Source organism: Centruroides sculpturatus, unplaced genomic scaffold, assembly GCF_000671375.1.
Source record: "Centruroides sculpturatus isolate CEXI.00-Female unplaced genomic scaffold, Cexi_2.0 scaffold184, whole genome shotgun sequence".
Taxonomy (NCBI): Eukaryota; Metazoa; Arthropoda; class Arachnida; order Scorpiones; family Buthidae; genus Centruroides; species Centruroides sculpturatus.
Window position 1 is genome coordinate 564,684 of NW_019384494.1, and position 19,096 is coordinate 583,779.

At 28.7% G+C, this 19,096-nt stretch overlaps 2 pseudogenes; both read left to right on the forward strand.

Moving 5' to 3' along the window:
• Window positions 1-3,116: 3,116 nt before the first annotated feature.
• Window positions 3,117-9,276, forward strand: LOC111621858 (annotated as a pseudogene).
• A 5,606-nt stretch (window positions 9,277-14,882) lies between these two features.
• On the forward strand, window positions 14,883-19,090 carry LOC111621859 (annotated as a pseudogene).
• The last annotated feature ends 6 nt before the right edge of the window (window positions 19,091-19,096 follow it).

Here is a 19,096-nt window from a genome sequence, read left to right on the forward strand (position 1 = left end):
TTATAAAATATTATTTATATTTTTAATCTAAATTAAATTTTAAAAGTTATAATTTTTTCTTGAAATAAGTGAATGAGTAGTAGTTTATATATTGAATATTCATTAGAATAAAGAAACCAGATGACAAATAAGACAAATATTAATTAAAGTAATATTATATTACATGATTGAATATCTACTTCGGCAATAACATGAAAAAACAGATTTTTATTTGTACTTTTTCGGTTGTTATATATAACAGAAAGAAAGTATGGCGATCGGTCAAAAAATAACTTTTCTTCCAAGATTTTTATATTTTTTAACCCAAAGGCTCTTAAAACGTCGAGAAATGCATAAAATTCGGGTTTTCACTTCTTTATGTATGGATATATTTGTTTGTGTGTTTAGCATGATTTTGTTAACCCACTCTGTAGCTTAACAACTGTTAGCCTTTTTTTTAAAAAAAATTCTGAAATTTTGCAGGAGGTTTACGTATTAGGAGCATTAATGCTATTAAATTTTGATGGTTAAAGGTCAATTGGGAGGGAGATAGAAGGGAGTAATATGCCGTATCTCAAGTGTGATCGGATTTAATAATTTTACTCGTTATTAGCATTTACAATTTTTTTTTCTTTCCTTTATTTTATATAAAACTCATCCCTATCCTCAAAAGTAAGCTTTTTGTTATTTTATAATAATTAAGAATATAAAACTCATGAATCATGCTTTCCCCTAAAAATATTAAACTTTTTTAGGTTATAAAAAAGAAACCCGAAGTGTTCGTTAAAGTTAATCAGCGTAATTAGTATAGATAAAATAAAATTGAAAGTAATGAGCTTTATTTAAACTTTTTTAATTATCGAATCACAAAGTTTTGTTTTTAAAATTATAAAAGGAAAAAAATTTACTTTGTTTTTTTGGAAACCTATAAGAATCTTGGAGCTCTTGTCACTTGCAAACTGGGCAAACAGATAAAACTGACACTGCTCAAGTAATATAAAATATTTAAATAATTTTTATATAATTTATAAGTTAAATGTATTTAATAAATTTTAATTGTGTTTTTAAATTAGTTTTATTTAAAGCACATTCATTCGACAGTACTTTTATATTAATTTTATATCATTTGTTGTCATGGGGAAATATAAAATGACGTCAAACTGACAAAAAATATACATTATTATGACAAAATTTACTTTTAATATTCAATTCTACAGCAATATTTTTATTGAAATAATAAAAACACTGAGATTATTGTTTAGTAAAGCAGCTTTAATACAGCAGGATAAGCAAGCCACAGTCCTTCCATTTAATTTGGACTATGACGTTGATATGTTTCTAAAAATACATATTTAATTAAGCTTTCCGGGGGAAAAAATTCATTAAAAAATTTTTCAATTAAATAACTCATAAAAACAATACAGGAATATTTTTCGTTTCAGCGATTTTCATTGAAGTGTATTGTACATTACAAGTTAATTAGCTATGGTATAACGACTTCAATACAGTTTTTGATTAACTATAATTATCTTCCAAATATGTTTTGAAAGATAATTTTAATTTTACATGAGCTTATCGATCGTTGATTATTATGAGTTATTTATATTTTAGTGTTATTGTTTTGGGATTTTTAAATGATCCAGTTATGAAATAATGGAAAATTACAATAAAACTTCCAAAGTGAAAAGAAGAATTAAAATTCAGCAAATAAATTTAGTTTTTATTATATATTATCATTTGTAGGATATATTATTATTATAATTATTATTATTAATAGTAGTAATAATGGTAGTAGTGTATTTTTAATTATTAGTATCATGGTGGGATTATATTTACGTCTGAAGAATTATAAACTGAAATATATTAAAATTTTATAAGAACTCTCACGGGTCAAAAAAGGTCCAAGCCACTTAACATCTAATATATTTAAAACGGCATTAAAAATAATATAATTTAAGAAAAATACAATATTTTCTTAATATACAAGAAATACGATAAAAGGAATCAGTTCAAATAAATGCTTTGAAGCCCTAATAAATATGAGGTCCACTTTAAATGATTTTTTTAGTTGTTTTGAGAACGAAACTTCGTTTATGATGTACAGTACAACTCTACTACTCGACTTTTGTATAAATTTTTAGGAATGCATTACATCCGAAAATCGAAAACTTTTTGAAATGTATATAAGCTTATATTTATGTATTGTAGCCTACAACCGAAAATGATAACTTTCAAAACTCTCTTCTCCGTCAGGTTGAAGTATTTAGTTTTTGTCTTCACGCCACACCCACATCTTTCTATCACTGTAATAAAAAAGGGACCTTTTTGACAGTGTTGAAGTCTGATCCAATTTTCTTAAATACATTTATTTTGTTATAAAATATACAATAAAAATATTAATAATGAGCATTGAGATGAGGTTCCGAATCGAGAACCCCGACAATGATCAGTATGCCATGCGTTAATGTGACCTTGGTCTCAAAAAATTGATCTCATCTCTAAAACATAACATCTACCAAATAATTTTCTAACAAAACAGATATATTTTACAGATTTTACATTTGTTTCTGATAAAGATATTGTGAATAGGTAGGTTTTTACACGAGAATTTCCCCTAAAACCGTCGTCTCGTGACGTACAGTACACTAACTTTGTACGTCACGAGAATGCACACTAAGAAGGGATTTTTCGAAATTCTTCCCCACGGGGAAGAGAGACAGGATTAAGGCTTAACACTTCCATCAACAATGAAAGTGTTAAGTAACAATAGAAATGTCAACAATGGAAGTGTCAACAATGGAAGTGTCAACAATGGAAGTGTCAACAATGGAAGTATTACGTAACAAGAGAATTGTTAAGAGAAAGAGACGTGCAAGACGCAGATGCAGTTTTTTCGTTTTTGCGGGAAATCAAACATATTTTTAGACCCATGTAAAAATTCTCTAATTAGTCTGAAAACGGAAGACCGAATTCTTGCATTCTGTAAAAACGGGTAAGATGCACTTTAATCTTCGCTATCGCTTTGTCCGAGCAATGCCGGGCTTATCTGCTAGTTTTTTATATTTGTAAAGTTGTTTTTTATTTGACCTGAAAACTGAAGCATAAAATTTGGTTCTTATTCCAGGGCATGATCTTGACATTAAATATGAATGTGTATGTTTTTTTCTCTTTTTTTAAAAAATTAAAACCAGTTAAATTATATAAAACATCTAATATAACGATAATCCTGTGAGTTGCTTTATCGTCATCAATAAGGTAAGAACTTTAATAATATTCTGAACGAAAATATATATATCTTAGTCTTTAATAATAATTACAATTTTTGGTTAATTTATTATTTTTTAATTTAAATAACAAATTAAAGTATACATAAGAATTTTAAAACTTTATGCAGAAAATATAATATAGTTAATAATTTATAATTTCAATGATTGTTAAGTTATTTTAAGGTAATTTTCAACCAATTTATAAAGAAAAATCTGGTATAATGAATCCTTTCTGTTCAATTTCTGGATTGTTGATTAGTTATTAATTAACCTTCTTTAAGAATTTTTCGGTTTTTTTAAAAATAATTCTTGATTTACCGAAATGTGATTTTAGAAAACTGCTTATAATAAATTTATTATAATATGGAAATTTTTTTTAGAGATCTGACCACTTATTGTTAAAAACTGGTTGAATGACTTGGGATTATTGTGTATTTACCAATCTCTACAATCAGATAATAAGGCTTTTTCTGCCAAATTATTTGTCATTAAGTGACAAATAGAATGTATATTGATCAGAAATATAATTGGCTGAACACTTTTTTCCATGGAATACGCGTTATTATTTATTATCTAATTTAAATTATAAGATTAAATCTCTAGTGATACAACTTGGAAATACATAAGAATAAATGTTACAAATAATATCAAATGTTCTTTTTGCGATTTAGTTGTTGAAAATATTAAGAACCATCTGTTTATTTCATGTGAACCTCTTGAATATCTAAAGGAATCTTTACTGGGACGCCAATTCAAGTTTTACTCTTTGCTTGAAGATAAAATAAGTTTTATCACATTATACAAGTTCTTTAAACACTCACTAACTTTATTATTATAAATTTCTTACCTATATGTTTAGTTTAATGAATTTTCTGTAAATAAGTATCTTTTCATGTATGTATTTATTACGTGAGTTAGTGAGGTCTTGCTGATAACAATTATCATGTATTAATATGCGTTATCAGTCAGACGATGAGTGTGAAAAAAATACAGCTTGTAAAATGTTTTTGTCTGAAGATAAAGATAACAATAACAGAAACTCTGATTATAATAAGCGGAGTTTATAAACTTTATTTTAACTATGTTTTGACATTAGATGAATAATAACAATATCCGTAGTTAACTTAAAATAAGCAGATTTTATTGTAATTATAAATTCAGAGCATTTAGAAGTTTTAATACAAATTTGAAGTATTCGAAATTAATTGTTTTTTTCTAAACGTAATAAAAATTTACTTTCTTATTCTTTTTATTAAATAGTATTATTTGACATTTACGTTTTTGTTAATGTGCGTGACAAAATCACAAATTGTTAAATAGGCTTATATTTATTACTTTAAAACTGGATTTCAGCGAAGATTAAAACAAAGATAGCCAATGTTTTTCTTAATTTAGTTTTAATAACTTGTTTATGTTTATAAAAACTTTATATAATGTCAACACGTTTAACGTAATATATCGAGCGGTCGTAATTAAAGTAATTCTATTCAACGCTGTCTAGAGAGTCATTTAGCATTCCAAATGCAACCAAATTTGGCATTTCGCCACAGGCAGGTGTTTCTGTAAAAAACAAAATGACCAAAATGTCACTTTTGTCGTTACAAGCAACAAATAAGACACCCGTACTTACAGAGACTTTAGCCATGCCTGAGATACTGCTTAATGTGATCTCCATTCTGAATATGTAAAATGTGGAAAGCAATAAAGAGTGTGTTCAACGATCTGCAAGCGGAAACATTACCATTATATTAACCAATGCGAAAGCGCATTTACATTGACGTCATTCAATATTTAATTCAACCTAAACCGACGTTCTTAGTATGCACAACATTATAGGTGATACTACTGCTTCCGTGTTGATAGCCTATAGTAGAAAGTTTTAGGATTTATTTTGTTTTTTAATGAAAATTTCTTCCGCATATTCAAAATTTAGTTGCATATTGGCTACTTAATATATCTAGATAGCGTTTAGTAGAGATTTTTTAATTACGATTATCCCGTATCTTATTATTATTATTATTAATTGAACACTTGTTTAACTTGGTTTGTATCTTGTCCTTAAATCTTGAAGTTAAATTTAATCCACTTCTAATTTAAAATATTCTCGGTTTTTTACCCGAGATAACTTTGGAAATGTAGGTAAGAGGAACCTTCTATTATATTATATTATCAAGTATTTGATTTATATTTATACATATTAATTAAATAATTTTGCTGACGGTAGGATTTTCGAGGCATTAAGGCATTAAAGATAAGACTTTTAGTACCCAAGGCCGCCGCCAATATTCTATCAAGGTACCATAAATCTAAAGTCAATTATATAATAAATAACCAATCGAATTCTTTAAAATACATGATATTTATTTAAAGTAGCTAGTTGTGAATTGAATCGTTATTTTCTTCATTAAAAGCAAATATTTATCTTGTATTTAGGCAGAAAGTAGAACAGATGGCATAAAGCTGTAGAAAGGAAAGCCAAACACAACGAGATTTATTAAAAGATGAAAGCATTAGAAATTCATATCCACAAAAATTGAGGTAAACATCGGAATAAACATTTAATGGATAGTCCTACAAATATATGAGTATGTGAAGAATACAGTTAAATAATAATTACAAAATAAGTAATGGGCAATTACAGAAAACGACTATAAAAAGAGAATTAAATAAAAAAAACAAGAAAATTGATTGCAACAAAGAATCTATATATATAATCGAGAAGGGTTTGATAATAATAATAATAATAATCAGCGCAGAGCCCAAATGGTTAGGAGTTGAAAGTTGAAATTTGGTACACAGTTAGGGTACGTCACGAGAACGCACACTAAGAAGGGATTTTTCGAAATTCCCCCCCGGGGGGAGAGAGACAGGATTAAGGCTTCGGCAATGGAAGTGTTAAGTAACAATAGAAGTGTTAACAATGGAAGTGTTAAGAGAAAACAACGTGCAAAATTTACAAGCGCAGATGCGGTTTTTTGTGTTTTTGCGAGAAATCGAACATATTTTTAGACCCATCTAAAAATTTTTTAATTAGTCTGGAAACAGGGGGGTCTAATTCTTGCATTCTGTGAATACGGGTAAGATTGGCTGTAATGTAATAATCTTAATCTTCGCTATCGTTACTAACGCCTGGCTTATCTGCTAGTACATAATAAATGAGTTCCAAAACAAACAACATAAAAAAAATCTAAAAACGAGTAGCGTAAATTACCAGGCTTTTATGAGATTTTATTTTAAAAATAACATCTATATTATTAATGAAAACAAATTACTAAATTTCATGTTGCGTCATCTGTTATAACATTTTGTTATAAAAATTTATATATTTTTACCTGTCATAAAATAGCAAAAGACTTAATTTTGAAAGTAGAGATGAGTTTTATAAAACACTATAAATGCTAACAACAATTAAAATCTTCATAAAGTCTGACCCCTCGCAAGATATGACACGTGACACTCTCTATCTCTCCAACCCCTTGACCTTTCACAAACAAAATTTAACAGTATCAATGCACTTTATATAGAAGCTACCGTGCCAAATTTCGTTTTTTTTTCTGCACCCCTCCTGAGATATTACCCGAAATAGACGCCAACAAAGAGACACGCGCGCACACAATATTTACGGGATTTTTTTGTTTTTTTCCACTTTTTTGATTCAGGGGTCTCAAGACGTGAAGATTAAAAAAAAAAAATTCGGAGGATCAAATTTGACACTATTCCATTACTTTATCTTGTTATGTATATATAACAGCCGAAAAAATAAAAAGATAACGGAAAGTAATTATAAAAAAAACAATGAAAGTGGACTTATGGAAAAGCACATATATACACTAATAATGAATTAAAATATAACAGAATAGTATAAATTGGAACTTCCAGTTCATGTTTTCATGTTACTATTTTTTATGCTATGTTCTTATCTTTATGCATTTATGCATCTATGGATATAATTAGGTTTATTACAGTGTTTAATCAAACTCGAAACTCGAAATTTCTTGAGGAACATTCGATCCATAATTATTCTTCTAATATCAAATGTGTCACAGACTTAAGGTTAATTAACAATAAATAAATAAAAATTAACAATATAAATCAAATCATTTCACATTAAAATTGCAATATATCTCACGAGGAAAGGGCCAGATATTATTTGGACAAGAAGCTTTTTGAACTTAGGGCTATATACTCACCAAGCTTCGTCCCAATCGGAGACATGAAGGAAGCTTGTTGAGCATGTAGCCCTAAATACAAAAAGCCAAATAATATGATCTACTTCTCAAGCGTTTCCGGAAAACGGGCCTCTGAAAATTGATTGTTTGGCTTATAAAGTGTTTACAAGATTTTCCTTATAAGGGTAATTGCCGTTGGGATAAGATGCTAAGCACCTGGAACTACACGATGTATGTTCGATTCTTTGCAGTTTTCGACTTTTTTTTTAAACATAACAAAATTATTTTATTATTTTATCGTAACATTAGCATTATTATCACTATTATTATTCCTTACGTATAAAGTTTATAAAACGAGTTTTTAAGAAGGTGACGTCATTTCCTGTTTAGCAAAAACGCAGTCTCTGTAGATCTAGTATGTCGTTAAATAAAATTTTCATTTCTTCATATTTATTTTCAGTATTTTTGTTCAGAAACGCTATTATAATTATTATTATTTTGAATTCCACTTAGGTCTCCCAAATGGAATTCGTCATATTCTGAGAGTATATACGTAGACTACAGTTTACAATTATTTATTTATATTATTGTTTAATAGTTATAATATTAAATCATTAAACTTTTTATATTTACTACATTTAATTTTTCAAATTATTTTTTTTCAGAATGAAACAAGCGGTTATGGCAAACGTAACATTTCCAATAATAGAACCATTTCAATTTGAAAAACTAATCACTGCAACAGAAGAGATTGAATACACGAAAAATACATGGCATTATCATATATATTATTCTATCGTTTATTTAGTAGTTATATTTAATTTAAGATCATACATGAAAGAAAAAGAAGCTTTTGAACTGAAATACTTACTCACTTTTTGGAATTTTGCAATGGCATTTATCAGCATATTTGCTACTGTTCGTATGTTACCCGGATATTTACATCTGGTATGGGATTTTAGCATGGCCTTCTCTATCTGCGATCAAAATTATGGTTTGCAAATGAATGCTTCCGTATTTTGGGGATGGCTTTTTAAGATTCTTAAAAATATCGAATATGGTGACACTGTGTTTATTGTGTTACGTAAAAGAAAACTCACCTTTCTTCATTACTATCATCATGCTCTAACTGCAATCATCACAGCTTTCGCTATTGCCAACAGACTTCCTATTGGTCATGGATTTATTGTTGCCAATTATTTTGTTCATTCGCTTATGTATACATATTACACATTGACTGCTTTAAATATAAAAATACCAAAATATTGTAGCATGGCATTGACTTCTATACAAATTCTTCAAATGCTATATGGTTGCTTTCTGTGTTATATGGCATTTTATTTCCGAGCGTTTAGAGATGATTGTAGATTTCCTTTAAGACCAATATTTATTATTATTGTAATGTATGTTTCGTATTTTTTCTTATTTGCGCGATTCTTTTATGTCAATTATGTTTGTTCTAAAAAGAACAAAAAAGAATAAACTATGAATTAAAGTAATTTGAACAACAAATAACCTACTTTTTCTCGTAATCAAATTCTTGTCTTCGAAACAGGTTAATAATACAGTCACCTTTGATATAGCGTCATTGTTGTTTGCCTCAAAATTGGCATAATCAGCTTTGGTACTAAACTGAAATATCTCAAGTAATAAAAATTATACATAGCAACGAGTAGGAAAAATATAAAGTCACGTAATTTGGTACATTCTCATTGCAAACTACATGATAACATGAAGTTTGCAATGCAAAATCGTACATTCAGTGCTTCACAGATACTGAAGGCTTTCTCTATTTGGTATTTAAAGATTCGTTTAGAGGTGTTATTTGACGCTTTCTGAGAATGGCGCTATTTCGATGTTTGACTGTGACTATTATTTAAACTGAAAAATGTGTAATGATAATTTTGTTTAATTTTATATAAAAATTTAATCCATATATATAAAAATGAATGTATGTCTGTGTGTCTGTCCTTCATGCATTACCACACCGTTTATCCGATTGCCATGGAACTTTGGGAAGTTTTTTAATACACTCCCGCGAAGGTTTCTGGCATAGTACATTTATCCTACGATAGATGGCGCGCGTGTATACGAGTATTTTACTGTGTGTTCGATCGATTTCAAATTGTGAAGACCATTTTCCCCTCCAAAAATATCTTTATATATGCATTTGTTATTTACGATATTTGTAATAATTTTTGTTTAATCATTTTATTCCAACTTTTTTTGCTAATTATGTATTCGCTCGAACTTTGTTAAAACCTTAACTGTATCCCGAACAACAACCGAAGTTGTAGAAGAAAATTCGCCTATTTTACCGATCTAGGTATCCCCTTTTCCAAATTTTAATATCGACCCAAAATAATTTAAAAAGACAAATTACAATAAAACGGTTTATTATCCAACTATCAGAAATTTCACAGCATGCCAAAGAAGAGAGGAAAGAGAAATTAAATAATCAAAATTATAAGGATTAAAAAATACATATAAAAATGGGAAATATCGCACTTCTAACAATCTCTGCGAGTATGTGGGCTAAATTTAAAAAATCCGTACTTCTCACATGTACTGTACAGTACAACTGTATGTGGCAAGCTGACACGTCGGAAAATCTTCTGATTTATTCGTGTACGCACCAGACGGAAAAACAAAAAATATCGTGTATCCACAAGCACTCCAATAAATAAATAGAATTGAAACGACACTTTGAAATGTTTTTCCGATGAAAATGAATAATAATAATAATAATAATATAATAATAATAAGTTTGAATAAAAATGATAAAATGTAAATTTAATTTTATCATAACGAGTTTGCTTGAATTTCGTTTCTTCTGAGATCGAAGCAATACGCGACGGGTAAGCTAGTTTTATATAAAAGCAAGCAAGTAAGCACGGCAATGTCTGGACAAAAAATAAAAACAAACGTTACGGTTATATAGTACTTTTAACCTTTCTATTATATTATATTATAGTATTTGATTTATATTTACAAAGGTTATATTACGTAAGAGTTTATCACATCGAATGCCCACTATAACAAATTTTAATAATTCTTTAAATTGTGTACAGTATATGAACTTTCGATTTGTATCGCAAGTCACGTTATTTCAATACAAAAATGTTCTCCGAACGGAGTTAGATACACGGTACGACTCTATTGCTAACAGGAAAAGTATGACGTACAAGAGCGAGCCACTAGTAATTTGAGGTAGAGAGCATATATTTTAAATTAAATCAATTTAAAAAGTTTGATTAAAAATTACAGTCCAGCAGTGTGACGATATTTCTTTATTAGGTAAATTTCTATATTGTATGCCATGTCTTTTGTATTGATATTTTAGAATTTGTTCTCGTTATTATATTTATTTATAATTTGTAGTTCATAAAATTTATTTTAAACTAAAACATGTGTAGCTTACATATTTCTACTGTGTTTTGAACTTTTCTATAAATATTTTGAATTTTTTAGAAAAAGGAAGGGCGCGATATTTTAACTTTTTCCAGACGCAAAATTACTAGATATGGTTCTATTAATTAGTATATGCTCTAAAAAGTAACTACCAATTTTAATAATTTGTTACAAGTGTGAGGGGCTGGCCAGGGGTAGAGAGTCGGGATAGTACTGTTTACCACTTATTCGGCATCTAGTTGTTAAACTAGTCCTCTGTTTGTCAAAAAGAATGGCTAAACTCTGAGTGTTGGAGAGACTTATGATTTGAGTGAGGAAGGAATGCGGAGACGTACGATTGTAAGATCTTGTATCCTTACATCAGGCTTCCCGACACCAGTTAATCGTATTTTAACGAGGATTAACACACGTAACCACAGAATTGCGAGTATGAGGACTGCAAGTACTTCGAGTAGGCAGAAGTGTGGATATTAATCATCAAAATGGACATAGTTAAAGTAACAAAAAATATATATATATATTTATTTATTTATTTAATAGAACAAAAATATCAAAATAATGTATAATAAAAATGAATTACAAATAATATATATATTTACCTATCTCGAGAGAGAGAAAATTCAACCCTCTATCTTAAATCTAACGCGTGAGAGAGCGTTTACACCAATCTAAATATTAACATACTACCTTCCTAGTTCTTTCCGATTCTTGTATTGGAACATTTAGTAATCGTTGCTTCTAAGGATGCGCTCTTTCGACATGATAAACATTTTGGAGCGGTCTTCTTCTCTCATACTTATCGTATGGTAAATGCGTAGAACGGCGAAATGTGGCCTTCTCTTTGTGTGGGAAACTGCGTTAAATCGTATGGCTCTCTGTCTCTATGGGCTGCCCGATTAGCTAATATGACGATCTGTCCGACATCGTATCGAGAACTCCCCCGAATGGCGAGAAAATTGTCTCTTTTATCTAAGTGGATGGCCTACAGCCGGCCAAGTCTCGTGTGCAACCGTCTCTGATTCAACTTACTAGTCATCAGTGAAAAGAAATGAACTTCCTATCAAAATCGAAAGTTTTTAACATCCGTTGATTCGAAAATTTGTTAAAGTTACAAAAATTTAATTTCTATTGAAATTTAAATTGTTCTCTCTCTTTTCCTAATTTCTTTAAAAATGACCCCCTTCCTTAAATCTGGATTCTCACACAAGTGAACTATAAATTTTATTCAAACGAGCATTTGAAGCTATTTATATTCTGATGTATTCAATATCTTTGCCTTCAACGTTGACGATATTTTGTATCATGAAAAGTATTTGGGTAGGAAATCGACTAACTTGCACATTGTCCTCATCTGAATCCTTTTTTCCCTCCATAAAGATAGTTCTACATATCTCCATGATGAAAAATGTGCCAAACTAAGCTAAACTTGATATAATTCGAGTCATCTGTTGAGTATGAAATTTTCGGTATAACAAGAGATTCTTCGAAGTTTTGAAGAAGATTAAGGACAAGAAAAATTGAAGTTGAGAGCAAAAATATTGAACTCATTGTAATATAAATTTTTTGTGTGTTAATTTGAATGATATTTAAGTAAGATTCGTATACCACGCCACTCAATTATAATAAAGCAATAAACTTGTTTGGTAGATTCTAGGCCATCTAATATATTTTATACGTAATTCAGTTTTAATATGAAAACATTAAATGCAGTTTCGTTCATCATTTTTTTTTTTTGGAATGAATTGATATGACATACTTATTTGTCCCGAACTTAATTTTTTGTCAAATTTTTTTATTTTGTAAAATATTTAAATTATATTTTTGTTAAACATTCTTTTTCGGTTTCTTTTTATATGGAATGAATAGTTAATTAATTAATTAAAGTTTTTCTCTTGATCGATTGGTAGAATTTCAATAAAAGTAAGACTACTCTAATGACTTTCTCTTAAAGTAGGAATTTTTATTGTGAATTTAAATTTTCTAACATATCAGTGATAACTCTCTAACAATAATTTTAATCAAATTAAACATGAATAAAGTTACTCCATTATTTATTTGAGAGACAAATTCAATAGAAATTTAATCAAATTATACGAAACTCGAAAGTTGGTGTTGAAAATTTTTAAATTAAATTATTCTTTTTGGTTATTTTTTTTAGTTGGTGAAATCTTTCTTGTATAAAAATTTAGTAAAGTATAAATAATTTTTCATACATAATGGACGTATAGATTCACTCATTCTACTGAATATTATGTAGGTTTATATTCGGATAAAACTAGATTAGTTGGGCACCCGAATATAAAGATCCTCAAAATTTAGTCTTTTATCTTAAAAGTATAGATAATAAAAAGGTTTCTTTGCTAAACGATAAAATCTGATTTTGTTTTTGTTTTTTTAATTTAAGATTGAAGAATTCCTTTTAACCTTTCTTAAATTCTGTATGATTCATGTTACCCCTTACAATATACCTTCTTTACTACATAAATAATGTTTAAAGTAAGGAATTTATATTAGGTAAATTTAAATGTAATAATTATTGTACAGATCAAATTTATTTAATGTATTAGTTTTAAAAATTTTCGTAAAAATAGAGAAATCTTTTTTTNAATATGGAAATTTTTTTTAGAGATCTGACCACTTATTGTTAAAAACTGGTTGAATGACTTGGGATTATTGTGTATTTACCAATCTCTACAATCAGATAATAAGGCTTTTTCTGCCAAATTATTTGTCATTAAGTGACAAATAGAATGTATATTGATCAGAAATATAATTGGCTGAACACTTTTTTCCATGGAATACGCGTTATTATTTATTATCTAATTTAAATTATAAGATTAAATCTCTAGTGATACAACTTGGAAATACATAAGAATAAATGTTACAAATAATATCAAATGTTCTTTTTGCGATTTAGTTGTTGAAAATATTAAGAACCATCTGTTTATTTCATGTGAACCTCTTGAATATCTAAAGGAATCTTTACTGGGACGCCAATTCAAGTTTTACTCTTTGCTTGAAGATAAAATAAGTTTTATCACATTATACAAGTTCTTTAAACACTCACTAACTTTATTACTATAAATTTCTTACCTATATGTTTAGTTTAATGAATTTTCTGTAAATAAGTATCTTTTCATGTATGTATTTATTACGTGAGTTAGTGAGGTCTTGCTGATAACAATTATCATGTATTAATATGCGTTATCAGTCAGACGATGAGTGTGAAAAAAATACAGCTTGTAAAATGTTTTTGTCTGAAGATAAAGATAACAATAACAGAAACTCTGATTATAATAAGCGGAGTTTATAAACTTTATTTTAACTATGTTTTGACGTTAGATGAATAATAACAATATCCGTAGTTAACTTAAAATAAGCAGATTTTATTGTAATTATAAATTCAGAGCATTTAGAAGTTTTAATACAAATTTGAAGTATTCGAAATTAATTGTTTTTTTCTAAACGTAATAAAAATTTACTTTCTTATTCTTTTTATTAAATAGTATTATTTGACATTTACGTTTTTGTTAATGTGCGTGACAAAATCACAAATTGTTAAATAGGCTTATATTTATTACTTTAAAACTGGATTTGAGCGAAGATTAAAACAAAGATAGCCAATGTTTTTCTTAATTTAGTTTTAATAACTAGTTTATGTTTATAAAAACTTTATATAATGTCAACACGTTTAACGTAATATATCGAGCGGTCGTAATTAAAGTAATTCTATTCAACGCAGTCTAGAGAGTCATTTAGCATTCCAAATGCAACCAAATTTGGCATTTCGCCACAGGCAGGTGTTTCTGTAAAAAACAAAATGACCAAAATGTCACTTTTGTCGTTACAAGCAACAAATAAGACACCCGTACTTACAGAGACTTTAGCCATGCCTGAGATACTGCTTAATGTGATCTCCATTCTGAATATGTAAAATGTGGAAAGCAATAAAGAGTGTGTTCAACGATCTGCAAGCGGAAACATTACCATTATATTAACCAATGCGAAAGCGCATTTACATTGACGTCATTCAATATTTAATTCAACCTAAACCGACGTTCTTAGTATGCACAACATTATAGGTGATACTACTGCTTCCGTGTTGATAGCCTATAGTAGAAAGTTTTAGGATTTATTTTGTTTTTTAACGAAAATTTCTTCCGCATATTCAAAATTTAGTTGCATATTGGCTACTTAATATATCTAGATAGCGTTTAGTAGAGATTTTTTAATTACGATTATCCCGTATCTTATTATTATTATTATTAATTGAACACTTGTTTAACTTGGTTTGTATCTTGTCCTTAAATCTTGAAGTTAAATTTAATCCACTTCTAATTTAAAATATTCTCGGTTTTTTACCCGAGATAACTTTGGAAATGTAGGTAAGAGGAACCTTCTATTATATTATATTATCAAGTATTTGATTTATATTTATACATATTAATTAAATAATTTTGCTGACGGTAGGATTTTCGAGGCATTAAGGCATTAAAGATAAGACTTTTAGTACCCAAGGCCGCCGCCAATATTCTATCAAGGTACCATAAATCTAAAGTCAATTATATAATAAATAACCAATCGAATTCTTTAAAATACATGATATTTATTTAAAGTAGCTAGTTGTGAATTGAATCGTTATTTTCTTCATTAAAAGCAAACATTTATCTTGTATTTAGGCAGAAAGTAGAACAGATGGCATAAAGCTGTAGAAAGGAAAGCCAAACACAACGAGATTTATTAAAAGATGAAAGCATTAGAAATTCATATCCACAAAAATTGAGGTAAACATCGGAATAAACATTTAATGGATAGTCCTACAAATATATGAGTATGTGAAGAATACAGTTAAATAATAATTACAAAATAAGTAATGGGCAATTACAGAAAACGACTATAAAAAGAGAATTAAATAAAAAAAACAAGAAAATTGATTGCAACAAAGAATCTATATATATAATCGAGAAGGGTTTGATAATAATAATAATAATAATCAGCGCAGAGCCCAAATGGTTAGGAGTTGAAAGTTGAAATTTGGTACACAGTTAGGGTACGTCACGAGAACGCACACTAAGAAGGGATTTTTCGAAATTCCCCCCCGGGGGAGAGAGACAGGATTAAGGCTTCGGCAATGGAAGTGTTAAGTAACAATAGAAGTGTTAACAATGGAAGTGTTAAGAGAAAACAACGTGCAAAATTTACAAGCGCAGATGCGGTTTTTTGTGTTTTTGCGAGAAATCGAACATATTTTTAGACCCATCTAAAAATTTTTTAATTAGTCTGGAAACAGGGGGGTCTAATTCTTGCATTCTGTGAATACGGGTAAGATTGGCTGTAATGTAATAATCTTAATCTTCGCTATCGTTACTAACGCCTGGCTTATCTGCTAGTACATAATAAATGAGTTCCAAAACAAACAACATAAAAAAAATCTAAAAACGAGTAGCGTAAATTACCAGGCTTTTATGAGATTTTATTTTAAAAATAACATCTATATTATTAATGAAAACAAATTACTAAATTTCATGTTGCGTCATCTGTTATAACATTTTGTTATAAAAATTTATATATTTTTACCTGTCATAAAATAGCAAAAGACTTAATTTTGAAAGTAGAGATGAGTTTTATAAAACACTATAAATGCTAACAACAATTAAAATCTTCATAAAGTCTGACCCCTCGCAAGATATGACACGTGACACTCTCTATCTCTCCAACCCCTTGACCTTTCACAAACAAAATTTAACAGTATCAATGCACTTTATATAGAAGCTACCGTGCCAAATTTCGTTTTTTTTTCTGCACCCCTCCTGAGATATTACCCGAAATAGACGCCAACAAAGAGACACGCGCGCACACAATATTTACGGGATTTTTTTGTTTTTTTCCACTTTTTTGATTCAGGGGTCTCAAGACGTGAAGATTAAAAAAAAAAAATTCGGAGGATCAAATTTGACACTATTCCATTACTTTATCTTGTTATGTATATATAACAGCCGAAAAAATAAAAAGATAACGGAAAGTAATTATAAAAAAAACAATGAAAGTGGACTTATGGAAAAGCACATATATACACTAATAATGAATTAAAATATAACAGAATAGTATAAATTGGAACTTCCAGTTCATGTTTTCATGTTACTATTTTTTATGCTATGTTCTTATCTTTATGCATTTATGCATCTATGGATATAATTAGGTTTATTACAGTGTTTAATCAAACTCGAAACTCGAAATTTCTTGAGGAACATTCGATCCATAATTATTCTTCTAATATCAAATGTGTCACAGACTTAAGGTTAATTAACAATAAATAAATAAAAATTAACAATATAAATCAAATCATTTCACATTAAAATTGCAATATATCTCACGAGGAAAGGGCCAGATATTATTTGGACAAGAAGCTTTTTGAACTTAGGGCTATATACTCACCAAGCTTCGTCCCAATCGGAGACATGAAGGAAGCTTGTTGAGCATGTAGCCCTAAATACAAAAAGCCAAATAATATGATCTACTTCTCAAGCGTTTCCGGAAAACGGGCCTCTGAAAATTGATTGTTTGGCTTATAAAGTGTTTACAAGATTTTCCTTATAAGGGTAATTGCCGTTGGGATAAGATGCTAAGCACCTGGAACTACACGATGTATGTTCGATTCTTTGCAGTTTTCGACTTTTTTTTTAAACATAACAAAATTATTTTATTATTTTATCGTAACATTAGCATTATTATCACTATTATTATTCCTTACGTATAAAGTTTATAAAACGAGTTTTTAAGAAGGTGACGTCATTTCCTGTTTAGCAAAAACGCAGTCTCTGTAGATCTAGTATGTCGTTAAATAAAATTTTCATTTCTTCATATTTATTTTCAGTATTTTTGTTCAGAAACGCTATTATAATTATTATTATTTTGAATTCCACTTAGGTCTCCCAAATGGAATTCGTCATATTCTGAGAGTATATACGTAGACTACAGTTTACAATTATTTATTTATATTATTGTTTAATAGTTATAATATTAAATCATTAAACTTTTTATATTTACTACATTTAATTTTTCAAATTATTTTTTTTCAGAATGAAACAAGCGGTTATGGCAAACGTAACATTTCCAATAATAGAACCATTTCAATTTGAAAAACTAATCACTGCAACAGAAGAGATTGAATACACGAAAAATACATGGCATTATCATATATATTATTCTATCGTTTATTTAGTAGTTATATTTAATTTAAGATCATACATGAAAGAAAAAGAAGCTTTTGAACTGAAATACTTACTCACTTTTTGGAATTTTGCAATGGCATTTATCAGCATATTTGCTACTGTTCGTATGTTACCCGGATATTTACATCTGGTATGGGATTTTAGCATGGCCTTCTCTATCTGCGATCAAAATTATGGTTTGCAAATGAATGCTTCCGTATTTTGGGGATGGCTTTTTAAGATTCTTAAAAATATCGAATATGGTGACACTGTGTTTATTGTGTTACGTAAAAGAAAACTCACCTTTCTTCATTACTATCATCATGCTCTAACTGCAATCATCACAGCTTTCGCTATTGCCAACAGACTTCCTATTGGTCATGGATTTATTGTTGCCAATTATTTTGTTCATTCGCTTATGTATACATATTACACATTGACTGCTTTAAATATAAAAATACCAAAATATTGTAGCATGGCATTGACTTCTATACAAATTCTTCAAATGCTATATGGTTGCTTTCTGTGTTATATGGCATTTTATTTCCGAGCGTTTAGAGATGATTGTAGATTTCCTTTAAGACCAATATTTATTATTATTGTAATGTATGTTTCGTATTTTTTCTTATTTGCGCGATTCTTTTATGTCAATTATGTTTGTTCTAAAAAGAACAAAAAAGAATAAACTATGAATTAAAGTAATTTGAACAACAAATAACCTACTTTTTCTCGTAATCAAATTCTTGTCTTCGAAACAGGTTAATAATACAGTCACCTTTGATATAGCGTCATTGTTGTTTGCCTCAAAATTGGCATAATCAGCTTTGGTACTAAACTGAAATATCTCAAGTAATAAAAATTATACATAGCAACGAGTAGGAAAAATATAAAGTCACGTAATTTGGTACATTCTCATTGCAAACTACATGATAACATGAAGTTTGCAATGCAAAATCGTACATTCAGTGCTTCACAGATACTGAAGGCTTTCTCTATTTGGTATTTAAAGGAAAAATCCGTTTAGAGGTATTCTTTCACGCTTTCTGAGAATGACGCTATT